This window comes from Ovis canadensis, chromosome 16 (genome assembly GCF_042477335.2).
Source record: "Ovis canadensis isolate MfBH-ARS-UI-01 breed Bighorn chromosome 16, ARS-UI_OviCan_v2, whole genome shotgun sequence".
Taxonomy (NCBI): domain Eukaryota; kingdom Metazoa; phylum Chordata; class Mammalia; order Artiodactyla; family Bovidae; genus Ovis; species Ovis canadensis.
In genome coordinates this window covers 14193974-14213206 of record NC_091260.1, presented here as the reverse complement: position 1 = coordinate 14213206, position 19233 = coordinate 14193974, and the positions used below count along the sequence as shown (strand labels likewise).

The window sequence follows — 19233 nt, the reverse complement described above, 5'->3', positions numbered from 1 at the left end:
GGCTGGAGTGGAATAAGTGAAGGAGACAATAATAAGGAAGGAGGTCTGGATGTCATGGGGTGCCTGCAGACCTCGTAAAGCTTAAGCCATTGTAAGGACTTTGGCTTTGAGTGGAATAGGGTGTCACTGGAATGGTGTAGGAAGGAACAATAGGAACAGCCCAGTTAAGGGATGGTTGCAGGAGTCAAAGACAAGTATCTTCATTACTTGGAGAAAGGTTGTGGAGTGGTGAGAAGTGGCCAAAACCTGAAGGTATTTTGAAAACATAACTAACAGGATTTCCTGACGTACTGAATGTGGGGGGTAAAAAGGAAAGGAGCCGGGGATGATTCCAAAGTTTGGGGGCTGAGAGACTTCAAGAATGCAGTTTCCATCTGCTGAGATGAGCAAAGCAGCAAACAGAAAGTTTTAGGGGAAAGACAAGGAATTCAGTTTTGAATGTGTTAAGTTTGAGATTTCCATTAAACAGCCAAGTGGAAATGTAGGATAGGCAATCATATGTACAAATCTGGAGTCTGGCATAAAGATATAAATTTAAGAGCCATCAGTATGCAGATGGTGTTTAAAGTCTTGAAACCAGATAAGATCACTGAAAAATTAGTAAAAATAAAGAAGGGAAGAGATCCAAACACGGAGTTCTGAAACATTTAAACATAAAGAGACTGGGGAGAATAGGAATAAGGAAAGAACACTGAAGCAGTTTATTCATCTAGGAAGGAAGAAAAGCAACAGAGTGTAGTGGAAGACAGTATTAAAAGAGAGTGAGCAGCTGTGTGAAACAGATCAAGACAAGGACTTAGAATTGACCACTGATTCAGCAACACATCAATGTCATTGTCAACCTTGGTCAGGGTATTTTAGTGGAGTGGTGGATGGGGAGCACTGGTGACTGCCTATAGAGAAAACTTCTGTTCAAAGTGGAGCAAGATTGGTGATGGATGCGGAAGTGAGATCAAGAAGAATGTTCTCTTTTTAATGGGAGAGAATACAGCACATGTTTATGATGGAAAGAAAGCCCAGTAGAGAAATTTATTTACATAGAAGAGAGAGGAGGGATTGCTAGAATGATCATGGAAGAGAGGGGAGTGGGATCTGGTGCACAGATGGAAGGGTTTCCCTTTAGATGGGAACATGGATGGTTCACACAAGTGAGAAGGCAAAGAGAAGTCTATGAGTGAAAATGGTAGCAGGTGGCTAGCTGTGGTGATAGCATCTAGGGAAGGAGAAGAGTTCTTGTGATTGCTTCAGCTTTCTCAGTGATCTGGGAGCCCAGTTCAGAGACAGACTCGGGGAGAAGGGGAGGAGGAGAAGGAGCAGGAAGAAAGGGAGTGGGAGAGAGTCTCTTTTTGTGGTTTGAGGAGAAAGAGGATGTGAAAGTCACATATATCTTTGAGCCTCAGTTATATTGGAGACAAGAATTTATAACTTGCACAGATTTTAAAAGGGTTGACCATATTGAATCAAAAGCCAATGTTCAAAAGCTTGTAGTTACCATCATCAGATCTACACATCAGCGTGTGTATCTACTTCTCTCTAAGATTCTGACAGTAGGAACCATGTGGTGCCTTTTTCTTTGTAATCTACCTAAGAAAGTGTGAACTCACTTTGAATTCTTAACTTTTTTAATCGTAAGAAATTAGGAAAAAGTTGCAAATAGAGAAGGGAAGTAAATCACTCATCATTCTGCCATTCTCCTTGTTTTGCTTTTTATGCTGACTTTTGCTCCAATCTCCTCATAGTTAGATATCACATATACAACCAGTATTACATTCTGTTTTTTTTCATTTAACATTATATATTAAGTATTTTCCATAAGGTTAATCTTCAAAAACCATCACTTCGGTGGGTGAATATTCTTTCATGTGCCCACTCATATAAATTAAACTATTATATTTTACACAACAGTTTTAATTGGATATTTTAATTGCTTCAACTGTGTTATTAAAATTTATTATTTTGAATGTCTTTGAGTGTATTTGAACATAATTGATGAGCTTATAAATCTATCATTTAATGACTGATTACTGAGTACCAGTTATAAAGCTCCATGCTAATGATTTTTCATACATTTCATTAGATGATCTTAAGAGCAGAAAGAATAATTTTATTATTTTTTAATTAATTTTTATTGGAGTATAGTTGATTTACAATATTATGTTAGTTTCTGCTGAACAGCAAAGTGAATAAGTTATACGTATACATATCACTTTTAGATTCCTTTCCCATATAGGTCCTTACAGAGTATTGAACAGAGTTCCCTTGCTACACTAGGTTCTTATTAGTTATCTATTTTATACATAGTAGTATGTGTATGTCAATCTCAATCTTCCAGTTTATCCCTCGTCCCTTGTCCCCTGGTAACTGTATAAGTGTGTTTTCTATATCTGTGACTATTTCTGTCTTGTAAGTAGGTGCATTTGTACCATTTTTTAAAGGTTCTACGTATAAACAATATCATGTATTTGTCTTTCTCTGTCCGGCTTACTTGGTCTCACTATCTCCAGGTCCATCCACGCCACTTCAAATGGCATTGTTCATTTATGGCTGAGTATATTTCATTTCTTACATGTATCACATCTTCTTTATTCTCTCCTCCACTGATGGACACGTAGGTTGCTTCCATGTCCTGTTTTTTGTAGACAGTGCTGCAATGAACACTGGAATACATGCATCTTTTCGAATTATGATTTTCTCTGAATATATGCCCAGGAGTGGGATTGCTGGATCATGAATGCATGGGTACTCAGCTGCTTCAGTCATGTGTGACGCTATGGGCTGTAAGCCTCCAGTCTCCTCTGTCCATGAGATTCTCAAGGCAAGAATACTGGAGTGAGCTGCTGTGCCCTCCTCCGGGGAATCATCCTGACCCAGGTACCAAACCCCCATCTCTTATGTCTCTTGCATTGGCAGATGGGTTCTTTACCATTGGCACCACCTGGGAAGCCCTGATGGGTCATATGGTAGCTCTAATTTTAGTTTTTTAAGAAACCTCTGCACTGTTCTCCATAGTGACTCTACCAATTTACATTCCTACCAACAGCGTAAGATAGTTCCCTTTTCTCCACTTCCTCTCCAATATTTATTGTAGATTTTTTGATGATGGCCATTTCTGACTGGTGTGTGGTAATACCTCATTGTAGTTTTGATTTGCATTTCTCTAATAATTAGTGATGTTGAGCATTTTTTCATGTGCCTCTTGGCCATCTGTATGTTTTCTTTGGAGAAATGTCTATTTAGATCTTAATTTTTATATTTACATACTTAGGCATACATAAAAGTTTAAAAATGATACAAAGCACTCTTTTAAAATTAATTTTATTTGGAATGTAGTTGCTTTACAAAGTTGTTTACAAAACACTCTTGAACTGACTCTTCACCTTTGCTAGTTCTTAATATTTAGCCATATTTGTTTTAAAACTTTCTAAAGAAATAATATATTACAGATAGAGTTGAAGTGCCTTATCCCATTGCCCTCTCTTATTCTCCATAGGTGACTACTATCCAGAATTTAGTGTTTACATAAATATTGATTTTCTAATTAATTTTTCACATGAATATATCCATAAGAAACATAGGACATTTGAGCTGCAGTATTGAATTTGCTTGTTTCAAGTTTTATACAAATGATATAATACTTCATGTGTTTGGTACTTCATTTTCCACTTGTGTTTTAGTAGGGTATTTATGTTGATACATACACAATGCTTTCATTGACTTAGTTGCATCTTTTGCACTGTATGTATAATCACAATTTATTATCCATTATTTTGGTGGGCCTTTAGGTTTGCCCAATAATTTGCACTTTTAAGCAATGCTCTAATTGGTATCTTTTCCCATGTATGCTCTTAGATCTGGAACTGCTCAGTTCTTTAGCATATGTGTCTAGATGTGAAATTAATTAGTCTAAAATAGTGTTTGGGAATCTGTATCATTTAAAGGCTCCCTGGGGCTTTTTGGTGTGTAGTTGGGGCTAAGAACCACTGCTCTAGATTTTATCCTTTTCAGGGATGGTTAAATTATTGCCCACTTCTTCACCTTATAAATGTTGAACCAGATATATAAAAATCCTGATTGCTGAGGTTGCTGCCTCGGTGTTCTAGGGCTGACAGATCTTAAGAGTAGCTGTAGGTATCTATGAATATGACCTCTCAGGAGGGATACTTAAAGGCAGACTTGTTGCTAGGTGATACCTTTGCAATTCATCTGTCACCGTATATGTGTTTTTACCAGTGGAAGGGAAGAATCAACACACATGCTGAACAAGCTCAGCCAGGACTGGGAAGGCAAATGATTCTTAACTTACCTATCACTGGTAATCAGTTGCTAGAATCCTTTTCATTGCTCTCAGCAGAACAATGAGAAGGATTGTGAAGACACCTAAGGCCTCTGTGGTGGAGATTGCTATGACTGATCAGTGATGTATGCCATGCGTCAGATATAAGTAAGCGGTCAAATAGGTGAGGTGCGTAATCACCAACCTGCCACCAGGATTTGCCTATCAGCAGTCATCCAAAAAAAGCAGATGTCTGGTAAGTGGCCCTGTTGTAATTAAAGAGAATATCTAAATGTTGCCAGTGGCCTGATTATGAGGAAAATTTTGACGAACATTTTTTGGAAGACTTATTTCTTTCACTCTTTCCAAAAACTTGACCTAAATTATTTTCTGTGCCAATATGTCCTGGCTGATAGGCAAGGTGAGCTCTTGGGGCTTCTTAACTGGGGGAGAAAATGTAGGTTTTGGAGTCAAACCTGTGCTGGAGTTCAGATCTGCCATTCATAGGCTTTAGTTCAGTTCAGTTCAGTTCAGTTCAGTTTAGTCGCTCAGTTGTGTCTGACTCTTCGCGACCCCATGAATCGCAGCACGACAGGCCTCCCTGTCCATCACCAACTCCTGGAGTTCACTTAGACTCACGTCCATCGAGTCTGTGATGCCATCCACCCATCTCATCCTCTGTCGTCCTCTTCTCCTCCTGCCCCCAATCCTTCCCAGCATCAAAGTCTTTTCCAATGAGTCAACTCCTCGCATGAGGTGGCCAAAGTACTGGAGGTTCAGCTTTAGCATCATTCCTTCCAAAGAAATCCCAGGGCTGATCTCATTCAGAATGAACTGGTTGGATCTCCTTGCAGTCCAAGGGACTCTCAAGAATCTTCTCCAACACGACAGTTCAAAAGCATCAGTTCTTCAGCACTCAGCCTTCTTCACAGTCCAACTCTCACACCCATACATGACCCCTGGAAAAACCATAGCTTTGACTAGACAGACCTTAGTGGGCAAAGTAATGTCTCTGCTTTTGAATATCCTATCTAGGTTGGTCATAACTTTTCTTCCAAGAAGTAAGCGTCTTTTAATTTCATGGCTGCAGTCACCATCTGCAGTGATTTTTGAGCCCCCAAAAATAAAGTCTGATACTTTCCACTGTTTCCCCATCTATTTCCCATGAAGTGATGGGACCGGATGCCATGATCTTTGTTTTCTGAATGTTGAGCTTTAAGCCAATTTTTTCACCCTCCTCTTTCACTTTCATCAAGAGGCTTTTTAGTTCCTCTTCACTTTCTGCCATAAGGGTGGTAAGCCACTGAGAGGCTTGGGTCCTAATTCTTCACTGTAAAATGATGGCCAAGCCTGTGTTACTGAAAGTCGTGAGGATTGTTATAAGTATTTAGCACTGTCTTAGGCCCAATTGCCAATTAATGGTAGTGTTGCTACATTATCGTCATTATTATTACTGTCATGATTATTATTAAAAAGCAGAATAATGATAACAGTGCTACAGTTTACAGATGGGTCTGGTTTAGAAAATTCAGCTCTAGGTAGGTTTAGAGAATATATCTCCAGTTGAAATAACAGACTAGCAACTGATCCATCAGGCCAATTGAAGATGTCTGTGAAGGCAGTAGACACTAAGGGTCAGCAACAAGAATCCCTGGTAGAGCTGTAACAGGAGGGAAACTGCAGGCTGAGTTCTGAGGCCAAGTGAAGGAGTAACCCCGCTTCCGTGGAAAACGGAAGGGAAGAAACGCAAAACGGGTGCAGCTGCGCGGGGTGTGATTACGGCAGCCATGAGACTCCAAGTCCCACTGCTTTATGCCGGAGCCCTGGTACCTCCCGCGTGCGCGCGCGTGTATCCACGTGCACGTGCACACAGCCTGTCATGGAAAACGAAAGGGAACAGACACAAAATGGATGCAGCTGCGCGGGGTGTGATTACGGCAGCCATGAGACTCTAAGTCCCACTGCTTTATGCCAGAGCCCTGGTACCTCCCGCGTGCGCGCGCGTGTATCCACGTGCACGTGCACACAGCCTGTCATGCCCGGCCCTGCAACCTCACGGACTGTAGCCTGCCAGCGTCTGCAAAGTGCTTCTGTGTGTCTTTTTGTAGTTAATCAACTCCTCCCACAGCCAGTCCCTAGCAACCAACGATCAATCTGTTTTTAGATTTTTTTTTTGCCTTTTTATGTCATATAAATGTAATTATAGAGTATATGTTTTATACTTTCTTTCACTAATGCTTCTAAAATTCATCTTTGTTGCTTATATTGATGCTTTATTTTTATACTAAGTTGTATTCCATTACATTTGTTATTGTTCAGTCGCTCAGTCGTGTCTGACTCTTTGTGACCCCATGGACTGCAGCGCATCAAGCTTCCCTGTCCTTCACCATCTCCCAGAGCTAGCTCAAACACATGTCCATGGATTCAGTGATGCCATCCAACCGTCTTGTCCTCTGTCATCCACTTTCCTCCTGCCTTCAATCTTTCCCGGCTTTGGTTATCCATTCAGCAGTTGCTTCTATTATATGATTATAATAAATAAAACTTTTACAAACATCTGTAAACAGGCTTTTTGTGGACATGGGTTATCAATTTTCTTGGTTAAAATACTAGAAGTGGGGGTTCTGGGTCACATAGTAAGTGAATTGATAACATTACTGCTGTTCCTTCTGCTAAGTCGCTTCAGTCGTGTCCGACTCTGTGTGACCCCATAGACGGCAGCCCACCAGGCTCCCCCATTCCTGGGATTCTCCAGGCAAGAACACTGGAGTGGGTTGCCATTTCCTTCTCCAATGCATGAAAGTGAAAAGTGAAAGTGAAGTCGCTCAGTCGTGTCCGACTCTTAGCGACCCCGTGGACTGCAGCCCACCAGGCTCCTCGATCCATGGGATTTTCCAGGCAAGAGTACTGGAGTGGGGTGCCATTGCCTTCTCCAGATAACATTACTAGAAACTGCCAAAGACTTTAACCTTTCACATCCCCATCACTAATGTGTCTGAGGCCTCCAGGTGCCCTACATTCTCAATGGCACTTTTTAATTTTAGTCAGTGAGTATGTAGTGGTTTCTCACTATGATTTTAATTGCAGTTTCTCTGATGACTAGTGATGTTTAGTTTCTTTTCAAATGTTTATTTACCATCTATATGTCTTCTTTGGTAAAGGGTCTGTTCAAGCTTTTACCAATTTTATTAGTTTCCTTGTCTTACTGAATTTTGAGAGGTATTTTAATATTCTGAACACAAGCCATTATCAGATATATGTCACTTATCTTTAATTTTCTTAATATCTTTCAAACAAGAGATGACTTTTGACATAGTTCCGTTATCAATTCTCTTTTGTTATGGTCTGTGCTCCCTGTAGCTTATTTAAGAAATCTTTGCCTAACTCAAAATCAAAAAGATTTTCTCCTACATCTTCTAGAAGTTTTTATATGTGTAACGCTGACATTTAGATACAGATCATTTCAAGTTAATTTTACACATGGTGCAAAAAAAGGTCGAGGTTATTTACTTATCTAGCATATAAATGGCCAATAGTTCCAGCACCCATTGCTGAAAAGATTATCTTTTACATACTGACTTACTCTGGCACTTGGGTTGAAAATCAATAACCATACATATGTGTGGTCTATTTCTGAACTCTTGATATTATTCCCTTGATCTATGTCTCTCTTTTAGTCAGTACTACACCATCTTGATTACTCTATCTTTAGAGTAAGTCTTCAAGTGGGTAATGTGACTACTTCAACTATTTTCTTCTTATTCAGAATTACCTGTTTCAATGATTTTAGTTCCTTTGCTTTTCGATAGAAATTTTAGAATTTCCCTGTCAATTTCTACACAAAAAAAATCGTGCTAGGATATTGATTGGGATTGCATTGAATGTGTAAATCAATTTGAGATAAATTGATATCTAAATTTTCCAACCCATGAGCACAGTTGTATCTATCCATTTATAAGATTCTCTCACCAACATTTTGTCACTGTGAGCATTTCAGTCTTTTTCATCTAAATAGTTCATGTTTTTAATGCTATTATACTAAAGAGTCTGAAATGCAGTTCAGTTCAGTGCAGTCGCTCAGTCATGTCCAACTCTTTGCGACCCCATGAATCGCAGAACGCCAGGCCTCCCTGTCCATCACCAACTCCCGGAGTTCATTCAGACTCATGTGCATCAAGTCAGTGATGCCATCCAGCCATCTCATCCTCTGTCGTCCCCTTTTCCTCCTACCCCCAATCCCTCCCAGAATCAGGGTCTTTTCCAATGAGTCAACTCTTCAGATGAGGTGGCCAAAGTATTGGAGTTTCAGCTTCAGCATCATTCCTTCCAATGAACACCCAGGACTGATCTCCTTTAGGATGGACTGGTTGGATCTTCTTGCAGTCCAAGGGACTCTCAAGAGTCTTCTCCAACACCATAGTTCAAAAGCATCAGTTCTTTGGTGCTCAGCTTTCTTCACAGTTCAACTCTCACATCCATACACGACCACTGGAAAAACCATAGCCTTGACTAGACAGAACTTTGTTGGCAAAGTAACGTCTCTGTTTTTCAATATGCTATCTAGGTTGGTCATAACTTCCTTCCAAGGAGTAAGCGTCTTTTGATTTCATGGCTGCAATCACCATCTGCAGTGATTTTGGAGCCCAAAAAAATAAAGTCTGACACTGTTTCCTCTGTTTCCCCAATTTCCCATGAAGTGATGGGACCAGATGCCATGATCTTCGTTTTCTGAATGTTGAGCTTTAAGCCACCTTTTTCACTCTCCACTTTCACTTGCTCACTTGCATCAAGAGGCTTTTTAGTTCCTCTTCACTTTCTGCCATAAGGGTGGTGTCATCTCATATCTGAGGTTATTGAGATTTCTCCTGGCAATCTTGATTCCAGCTTGTGCTTCTTCCAGCCCAGCATTTCTCCTGATGTACTCTACATATAAGTTAAATAAGCAGGGTGACAATATACAGCCTTGACACATTCCTTTTCCTGTTTGGAACCAGTCTGTTGTTCCATGTCCAGTTTTAACTGTTGCTTCCTGACCTGCATATAGGTTTCTCAAGAGGTAGGTCAGGTGGTCTGGAATTGCCATTTCTTTCAAAATTTTCCACAGTTTATTGTGATCCACACAGTCAAAGGCTTTGGCATAGTCAATAAAGCAGAAATAGAAGTTTTTCTGGAACTCTCTTGCCTTTTCGATGATCCAGCAGATGTTGGCAATTTGATCTCTGGCTCCTCTGCCTTTTCTAAAACCAGCTTGAACATCTGGAAGTTCACAGTTCACGTATTGCTGAAGCAGTACTTGGGTACAATCTCAAAAGTGATAGAATGATCTCAATTCATTTCCAGGGCAAACCACTGAACATCACAGTAATCCAAGTCTATGCCCCAACCACTGATGGCAAAGAAGCTAAAGTTTACTGGTTCTATGAAGACCTACAACACCTTCTAGAACTAACATCAAAAAAAGATGTCCTTTTCATCATAGGGGATTAGAATGCAAAAGTAGGAAGTCAAGAGATACCTAGAATAACAGGCAAGTTTGGCCCTGGAGTACAGAATGAAGCAGGACAAAGGCTAACAGTTTTGTCAAGAGAACTCACTGGTCATGGACAACACCCATTTCCAACAACCCAAGAGATGACTTTATACACGGTATAAATATAGATGATATATATAGAAATCATATTGATTATATTCTTTGCAGCCAAAGATGGAGAAGTATACAGTCAGCAAAAACAAGACCTGGAGCTGACTGTTGCTCAGATCATGAGCTCCTTATTGCAAAATTCAGGCTTAAATTGAAGAAAGTAGGAAAAATCACTCAGCCATTCAGGTTTGACCTAAATCAAATCCCTTATGTGTTTTAGAGTTTCATATGTATGATTGCCTATATCAGGAATTTGTTTTAATTTATTTTAATTGGTGAGTAGCATTCCATTGTATGAATATATTATTTTTAGTTTTTTTATCCAGTCATCAACTGGTAGATATACACATATTTTCAATTTTTGGCCATTATGAATAATATCACTACACAGGTTTTCTTATAGATATATCTTTTTCTTGGGCAAGCACTTAGAAGTAAAATTACTGAGTCCTATATATGATAAGTATATGTTTAATTTTTAAAAAACTGCCAAACTCTTTTCCAAAGCATATATACCATTTTTATCCCTACTAGCAATGAACAGGGGTCCAGTTTGTCTATATCCTCATCAAAGCTTAGTAATTTCATACTTTTTGGTTTGGGCCATTCTAGTGGCTATATAGTGGTAGCTTTAGATTTAAACTGGCATTTATTTATGACTAATGCAAGGAGATCCAACCAATCCATTCTGAAGGGGATCAGCCCTGGGATTTCTTTGGAAGGAATGATGCTAAAGCTGAAACTCTAGTACTTTGGCCACCTCATGTGAAGAGTTGACTCATTGGAAAAGACTCTGATGCTGGGAGGGATTGGAGGCAGGAGGAGAAGAGGAAGACAGAGGATGAGATGGCTGGATGGCATCACTGACTCGATGGACGTGAGTCTGAGTGAACTCTGGGAGTTGGTGATGGACAGGGAGGCCTGGCGTGCTGTGATTCATGGGGTCGCAAAGAGTCGGACACAGCTGAGCGACTGAACTGAACTGAATGATTTTTTGCATCTTTCCATGTGTCTGCTTATTATTTGTATCTCTTTCTACATCTTCTTTGATGAAGTATCTCTTAAGGTCTTTTGCTTATCTTTAATTTGGCTGTTAGTCTTTTAATTGTGAAGTGGTACAATTAAAAACAAAATCCTGGATACAAGTTCTTTTTCTGGATTTTACCTGTTGTTAATCCCTCCAATGCCTTTCATTTTAGATATTATATTTTCTAGCCCTAGAAATTCCATTTGATTCTCTCTGTATCTTCATTTTTTTCTACCTCTTTTAAATTTCAAGTATGTTTATAATAGCTATTTTAACATCACTGTCTGTTAATTTTATCATCTCTACCATTTCCAGGTCTGTTTCTATTGATTTTACTTTTTTCTATTTTATAAATCATATTTTCAGGCTTTTTTGTGTTCCTGATGACTTTTTATTAGATGACAATCATTCTGAAGGGGTTCCTAGGTGGCACAGTGGTAAAAAAATATATATATATATCTGCCTGCAACGCGAGAGACTCAAGTTCAATTCCTGGGTCAGGAAGATCCCCTGGAAGAGAAAATGGCAATCCACTCTAGTATTCTTACCTGGACAATCCCACAGATAGAGGAGCCTGGTGGGCTACGGTCCACGGGGCCACAGAGTCAGACACAACAGAGCACGCACACACAATGCCCGTCTTGTGAAACTGACACTGTTGAGTGCTCAGGTTGTAGATTTTTTTTCAAGAGTATGAACTTTGTCCTATCTCACAGTTAAGTTACATGAACTCAGTTGAATTCTTTTGAGATTTGTTTTAAGCTTTGCTTAGGTGCACCCTCTTTGTAGTGTTGTTAGCTCTATTGTAAAACCAATGCTCTTCTGAGGTTTTTACCCAGTGGCCTGTGTATTGTGAGGGACTTTCGCCGTGGCCAGTGGAAACACTGAACTCCAGCGTGAACTCTAGGAGTGAGGGCTATTCTACTGCTCTCTGGTGGTTCTTCCCTCAGCCTCCTATAGTCCTCTCTTACAAACTCTCAGCCAGAAACTCAGAGGAGCCTCTCTGTAGATTCTTAGAATCAGAAACTCTCTTCTTTCAGCAGCTACTTGTCAAGTGTACAGTCTCACAGCTTGAGACTCACTGGCCTCTCTAATCTTTGTCTCTTCAGCTTAGAGAGAATGCTTAGTTCTCCTCCCTGTTCTTCAGCTTGGAAAATGTCTCTAGGCAGTAAGAGCAAACTTGTACAACTCATCTCATTTGTTTCTCATTTCAGGGAGCACAGTCACGCACTTCCAATTTTCCAGTGTTTAAAATCCATCTTTTTCATACATTGTACCCAGTTTAAGAAGGGAGAGATCTTTGCTAGAAGCTTTGGATGAGAAAAGGGATATGATCTTACACGTATTTTAACATTATGAGACTGATGGGTTAGAAGTTGTTTACAGAAAGCAGAGAATGGAAGCTAGGATATAGGAGGCTATTACTATAATCCAGGCCAGACGTGACAGTCACTTGTGGGAACAGTAGACATGAAGCAAAATGGTAGAATTCTGGACTTGAAGAAACAATAAACAGGATTTGCTGATTGTTTGGATGTTGAGCATAAAAGGAAGAGAGCAGTGAAGAATAATTTAGGCTTAAGTAGCTAGAAGAATGGGGAGGTCAGTTTCAGTAGAATGTTGGGAAGAAATTCTGAAAGAGATGGATTGAAGAAAGAATGGTAAAGAGGATTCAGACACACCACTGAGGATACATAACTCTCTCAAGGAGTTTAGTCAGTCACATTCCATCTCTCAAGGAACTCACAGTCTAACTGGGGATGAAGGGAGAAGTGTAAAGAGAAAATTACATTAGAGTAAGGTGTACAGTAATAGAAGAGATCAAATGAAGAAGTCTCTAATATTTGTTATTGTTGTTCAGTCACTAAATCGTGTCCGACTGTTTGTGACTGCATGGACTGCAGCACACCAGGCTTCCTTGTCGTTCACTATCTCCCAGAGTTTGTTCTAACTCATGTCCATTGAGTCGCTGATGCCACCCAATCATCTCATCCTCTGCAGCCCCCTTCTCCTCCTGCCAGTATACAGTATTTCACAGAGGTGGTGAGGCTTGAGTTGCATGAAGAAGGACCAGTAAAATTTCACCAGAGGGAAGAGGTGGGCAAGGGCATTGCAGAAAGAAGGAACAGCATGAGATAAGATGACAAATGGCAAACACTTCAGTGCATTCAGGGGACCTTAATTTTCTATGCCTCAGCCTAAGGTGGGAATGGGGATTTGTGAAGGAAGGCAATGCCAAAGAATGTTCAGACTACAGCACAATTGCACTCATCTCACATGCTAGGAAAGTAATGCTCAAAATTCTCCAAGCAAGGCTTCAACAGTACATGAACTGTGACCTCCCAGATGTTCAAGCTAGATTTGGAAAAGGCAGACAAACCAGAGATCAAATTGCCAATATCCGTTGGATCATAGAAAAAGCAAGAAAGTTCCAGAAAAACATGTACTTCTGCTTTATTGACTATGCCAAAGCCTTTGACTGTATGGATCACAATAAACTGTGGAAAATTCTTCAAGAGATAGGAATACCAGACCACCTTACCTGCCTCCTGAGAAATCTATACGCAGGTCAAGAAGCAACAGTTAGAACTGGACATGGAACAACAGACTGGTTCCAGATTGGGAAAGGAGTACATCAAGACTGTATATTGTCACCCTGCTTATTTAATTTATATGCAGACTACATCATGAGAAATGCCGGGCTGGATGAAACACAAGCTGGAATCAAGATTGCCAGGAGAAATATCAATAACCTCAGATATGCAGATGACATCACGCTTATGGCAGAAAGTGAAGAAGAACTAAAGAACCTCTTGATGAAAGGGAAAGAGGAAAGTGAAAAAGTTAGCTTAAAATTCAACATGCAGAAAACTTAAGTTCATGGCATCCAGTCTCATCACTTCATGGCAAATTGATGGAGAAACAATGGAAACAGTGAGAGGCTTTATTTTCTTGGGCTCCCAAATCACTGCAAATGGTGACTGCAGCCATGAAATTAAAAGACGATTGCTCCTTGGAAGAAAAGCTATGACCAAACTAGACAGCATATTAAAAAGCAGAGACATTACTTTGCCTGCAAAGGTCTGTCTAGTCAAAGCTGTGGTTTCTCCAGTAGTCATGTATGGATGTGAGAGTTGGACTATAAAGAAAGCCGAGCACAGAGGAATTGATGCTTTTGAACTGTGTTGGAGAAGACTCTTGAGAGTCCCTTGGACTGCAAGGAGATCCAACCAGTCCATCCTAAAGGAAATCCGTCCTGAATATTCATTGTAAGGACTGATGCTGAAACTCCAATATTTTGGCCACCTGATGCGAAGAATTGACTGATTGGAAAAGACCCTGATGCTGGGAAAGATTGAAGGCAGGAGGAGAAGGGGACGACAGAGGATGAGATGGCTGGATGGCATCACCGACTCGATGGACATGAGTTTGAGCAAGCTCTGGGGGTTGGTGATGGACAGGGAAAAGCCTGGCATGCTGCAGTCCATGGGGTCACAAAGAGTCAGTCATGACTGCGCGACTGAACTGAAGCAAGATAAAAAGGCAGTGAAAAGGTTTGTTGATAAAGACCCTTCTTTACCATGTATATACCTTAGACTGTAGTCTCTAAGTAATGGAAATGCCTCTAAGCTCTGGAATGTGACTGGAGGAATTGAATAGGAGAGCTGGTTAAAGGGCCTGAGTAAGAAACCATTGAGGCTTGAACGAAGCCAAGGAGATAGTGTTGGGGGTAGGATCTCACCAAGACATTAGTTGAGGAATTGAGAGGTTTTGGTGAGCTGATGGATGGAGTGAATTAAGAGGGAAAGAAGAAGGAGTTGAAAATGACATTTAGGTTTTTGGCCTCACCATTTAAGGAGATGATGGTGCTACTAGCTAAACTTGGGAAAGCAGATATTTGTACAATAAAATACTTTACCTGCCTTCCCCAGGAGTGAGAATTCAGTCAATGATTAGAAAGGCTTTAATCTCCTACGCTGGTGGTCTTCATCATGTCTCCTCCCTGCCTACCAGCAGCATCAAAAAACCTAAAGGCTGTGGGAAAATATGATGTTGCCTATACAGATAGCTTTAATACAGTTCCCTTAACTAGTTTGCCTTTTATCAGCCCCCGGGGCTTCCCTGGTGGTTCAGACAGTAAAAAAATATGCCTGCAATGCAGACCAGGGTTCAATCTCTGGATGAGGAAGATCCCCTGGAGAAGGAAATGGCAACCTACTCCAGTATTCTTGCCTGGAGAATTCCATGGACAGAGGAGCCTGGTGGGCTACAGTCTATGGGGTCGCAAAGAGTCAGACAGAACTGAGTGACTAACAGTTGTATATAAACACCCCTGGAACTGCAATAGATTCTGTATCTGGTCAGGTTAATCTAAGAGCTTACGTTTCTCATCATACACACAAGTGACAGAGGTAAGATCACTCATTGTTGCACTTTGCATAGACTGGTGTCAACGCAACAGTGACGGAGAAGTAACTCTGATCTTCCCAGAACAGGTCTCCCCTATGCTCTCGGATCTAACCGTAGTGCCCTTTTTGTTCCTCCAACCAGTCATGCCATACTGCAGGGCCTTTACGTGTTCTATTTTGTCTCTTGGGATAGCGACCTGCCCTACTCCATAACTTATTATATCATAGCAAGACTCTTCTTGTCTTTTGAGTCTCTTTCCCTAACCACTTTTTGGAACATCTGTTAACTTCACTTGGTCTTTATCATGTCACATTATTACTTTTCTTCCTAACATCTTGTAATCTGTAGTTATCTACTTTCTTGTTTAATTATTTTACATCTGTTGCCCATACAAGACTTTATATTTACTTTGTCTTCACTATAAGATGATTAATATTACCTGTACCTTGAGCGTACTCAGTAAAGATATGTTATATGAATAAGAAGGAAAATGCAGATAATGAGGGTGTTTATTAAAAAGCATTTTATCTATGAGCTAACAGAAGAAAGTATGATTTCAGGATGGGAGGAATTCCCTGTTGTTTTTGAAACTGTAGCACACACAGGTAATAGCTTTCCCTAAGATTGGTCCTGTGTGATTGTGCAAACAGAGTTGCCAAGATTACACTGGTGTTTCAGCCTGGTTAATTAATGCTAACGGATGAAATAAACAACCTCAAGATCTCAGTAAGACTGTAGGTTTTTCTCATGTTACAGAGTGTTTGATCACTGTTTTCTATGTGGTAATTTAGTGACTCCAGCGTCTTCTTTTTGTGGCTCTACTACTCTTTCCGTGATACTTTGGGATCCTTCACTGAATCCCCTCTATTACACCCAGCTAACAGCCAGAAGGGAATCTTCCATGGTTATATAAGAGATTTCACAGACCAGCTGTGCAAGCGGTATGCATCACTTTTGCACACATTCTATCTGGTCAGAATGAGGCACATGGCCCCCATGTGACTGCAAAGGAAACTGGGAAATGTAGTCTTCCTGTGTGTCCAGGAAAAAGAAACTGGATCTGTGAGCATGGAGCCAGCCTCTGCTACAGCAGGGGACTTCAGCTGGTTACCATGAAGATTATATAGTTAATATATGCAAAATACTCAGAATAGTACCCAGTGCATTAGGGACATCCATGATTCCAGGTAAGTTGCAAGAAGAGTTTCTCTGTTTGTACTAATTACTGTTTGCTAAACAAAGCTAGTATTCTCAAAGTTTCTGCAAACCCAACAGCTGGCTAGAGAGTTTCGTGAGCCCCAGTGCCAAGGAGGCCAGCCAGAAATGCAGATGTCACCGCCAAGTCCGTGCGGCACATCCTCGTGCTTTGTTTAATTTGGTTCCCTGGGTGGGATAAGTTTTACGAGCAGGTGTTCTGGTTAATTAGGTGATTAATACTCCTCAAATTGGAGAGCCATTTCCCCAGTGACAGTTCTTGCTCTGCTCAAATATGAGATAAATCTTCATTGATAGTTTGAAGAGGAAACTGACTGAGCTCACCAACCTGCCAGGCCTCTCAGGGCATCTCCCTGGCCGACCCCAACAGCTGGCTGAGTCACCATCTAGATGCACCAATTCAGGGAGACGAAAGCGCCCGGATCATCTGGCCTCCTCTCAGACCAGGGCAAAGTGGGCCTGGAGCCTCAGTAAAGGTTCCCTTCTGGGGGTTCCAGTCTGTATCATCGCTCAAAGTCAGAGTCATTGTCTCTACACAGAATCCTCCAACTTCTCTGGCAAGGTGACCAAGCCCCTCCAAAGGCAAATCAGGCATCCAAGTTCTTTCTCTCAAATTTTGTCTCAGATCAATAGAAACATGTCTCCAAATCCTCATACACCACGTTCCCAGAGCCCTCTCACCAACCCCTCACACCATTCTATTTCTGCCTTCTTGTCTTTGCTTCCCTCAGTGCAAAGACTCTTTTCCCTCTCATTGATTTCATCAAATGTATGCACCCCTCAAAAGCCAAATGGTATCCCTCAGCCCTCCTGATTCAGCTTGCAGTGCTTTTTTCCTCTTTAGAATTTTCATAGCAATTACTATATGACCATGCCAATTAGCATTTAGTTATATGCCCTATCTTTTCTTTCACATATCTTAATTTTGTCTTCCTAATTGGATTGTTGGCAGCTGTGGTCTATGTCTTCTCTTAGGCATGTGGGAAGGTCCCAATAATTGGTTGTTTGATTGCGTAAATTAAGCTAGATGCCATTCACCCTTCTAGAAAATGGTTCCGATCCATTCCGTTATACCGGCTTGAGCCACACGGCTGAAATCATGAGCACTTACTCATGTTCATCATGTGTTCCAGCTTTGCAATCACAGAGGGACTAGTCTCTTTCTCCAGTTCTAGTGACAAAAATCCTAGGAAACACTCTGATTTGCTCATTTCAGTCATTTGCTGAATCCCTAAAAAAATCTGTCTTGAGGGAAATAAGATTATGTAAGAACAAGAAAGTTCTGAGCCACAGTCACAATAGTTGGAGTAAGAGTAACAGTTGTCCACTATAGGTATACCTGGACTTTGGAAGATTCTGTTTATCTTCTTCTCCAAAATATATTATTTTAAAATTAGGTATTCATCATTAAGTATTTATCTTATCAGAATGGATCCTGCTTCTTGGGGAGACAATAGATTAACTGTCAATACGCCCTTACTGTTCGTGCTTTCTCAAAGAGAGAAAGACGACTTTGCATTGAAAGAAAAGGTAACAGAATTGGGTGGCAGTGGGCAGAGAATGATGTGGACAACCCATTAGACAATGGCCAGCATCATGTTAAGTTTTAATGGAGTAGGAGAAAATGTATCAGAACGAGAGAGAATATATATAGTTAGCAAAGAAACCTCCCAGGAATTCTAGAAGAATGTAACCTCTTCCTCCCCCAAAGATCAAGCAGTGCTCATTAAAATAAGTGAAACTATGGCAGGAGAATAGGGAGATGGGAAAGATCATTCACTCATGGATCCATTCATTTATTCACTCATCAGTCATCAAAGATTCATTTGTGTCTCTAGGCATCAAGCATGCAAAAACGGATTAGCCGTCTCTGAATGTTTGAAAATTTCTATAATAAAATGTTGGAACAAATGGATTATATGTGGTGACTGCCCTAGAGAATCTAATAGTCTGGCTCAGCAAGATCTCCTAGAGAAATCAACAGTTAAACCAACTCTGGGAGACTCCGATAGGGAAGAGCAGGGTAGGATGTTCCAGGAGGGGTGTCGGGAGGGTGTGGGGGAGTGGTGGGAGATGAGGTGGCAAAGACAGAAGTCTGTTTCCAAGTTCAAGACTGCACTGTCAGATTTGCTAGAAAGGTCCCTTGATCGTCAGAGCAAAAGATGGATTGGGAGTGGGAGGGACAAGCAAAATTAGAGAGCTGATATGGGGGCCAGTGTGAGCGATTGAAAGCTGGTTTTCATAACTGGGAACAATGATAGGAGCACCGAAGATGAAGAGGGGACAGACTCAGAAAATAATCATGGGGAGAATTAACAGGGCTCAGGAACTGAATGGCTGTGGTGTGAGGCAGAGACAAGCTGCTCTGGTTCTGCTTTGCCTTCCCCTGCATGTTCAGCCTACAGCTCCCTGAGTCTCCTTCGGCTGCACCGCTTCTACCTGCCTAGCTGAGTGTAGTTCGCAAAGAGCCTTCACCCATGGGCTCTTGTCTTCTTTGACCAAGAGGGTGATCAGGTGATGTCAGCAGGCCAACCAATCTCTTCCTCCTGGCTGGCTGGAAATCTTAGGTGCTTGGCACCTAGTTCTTGCCCTGGTTCTTATCTTTTTTGAAACCCCCCCTCTTTAATTTGTTCCTTGTATTTTTACATTACCCCCAAACCTTAAAAA

At 40.9% G+C, this 19233-nt stretch overlaps 1 long non-coding RNA gene across 1 annotated transcript in view; it reads right to left on the bottom strand.

Annotated features, from left to right (window-relative positions):
- Positions 1–19233, bottom strand: part of LOC138421673 (uncharacterized) — a 30886-nt gene that overhangs the window by 7475 nt on the left and 4178 nt on the right. The window lies entirely within an intron of this gene.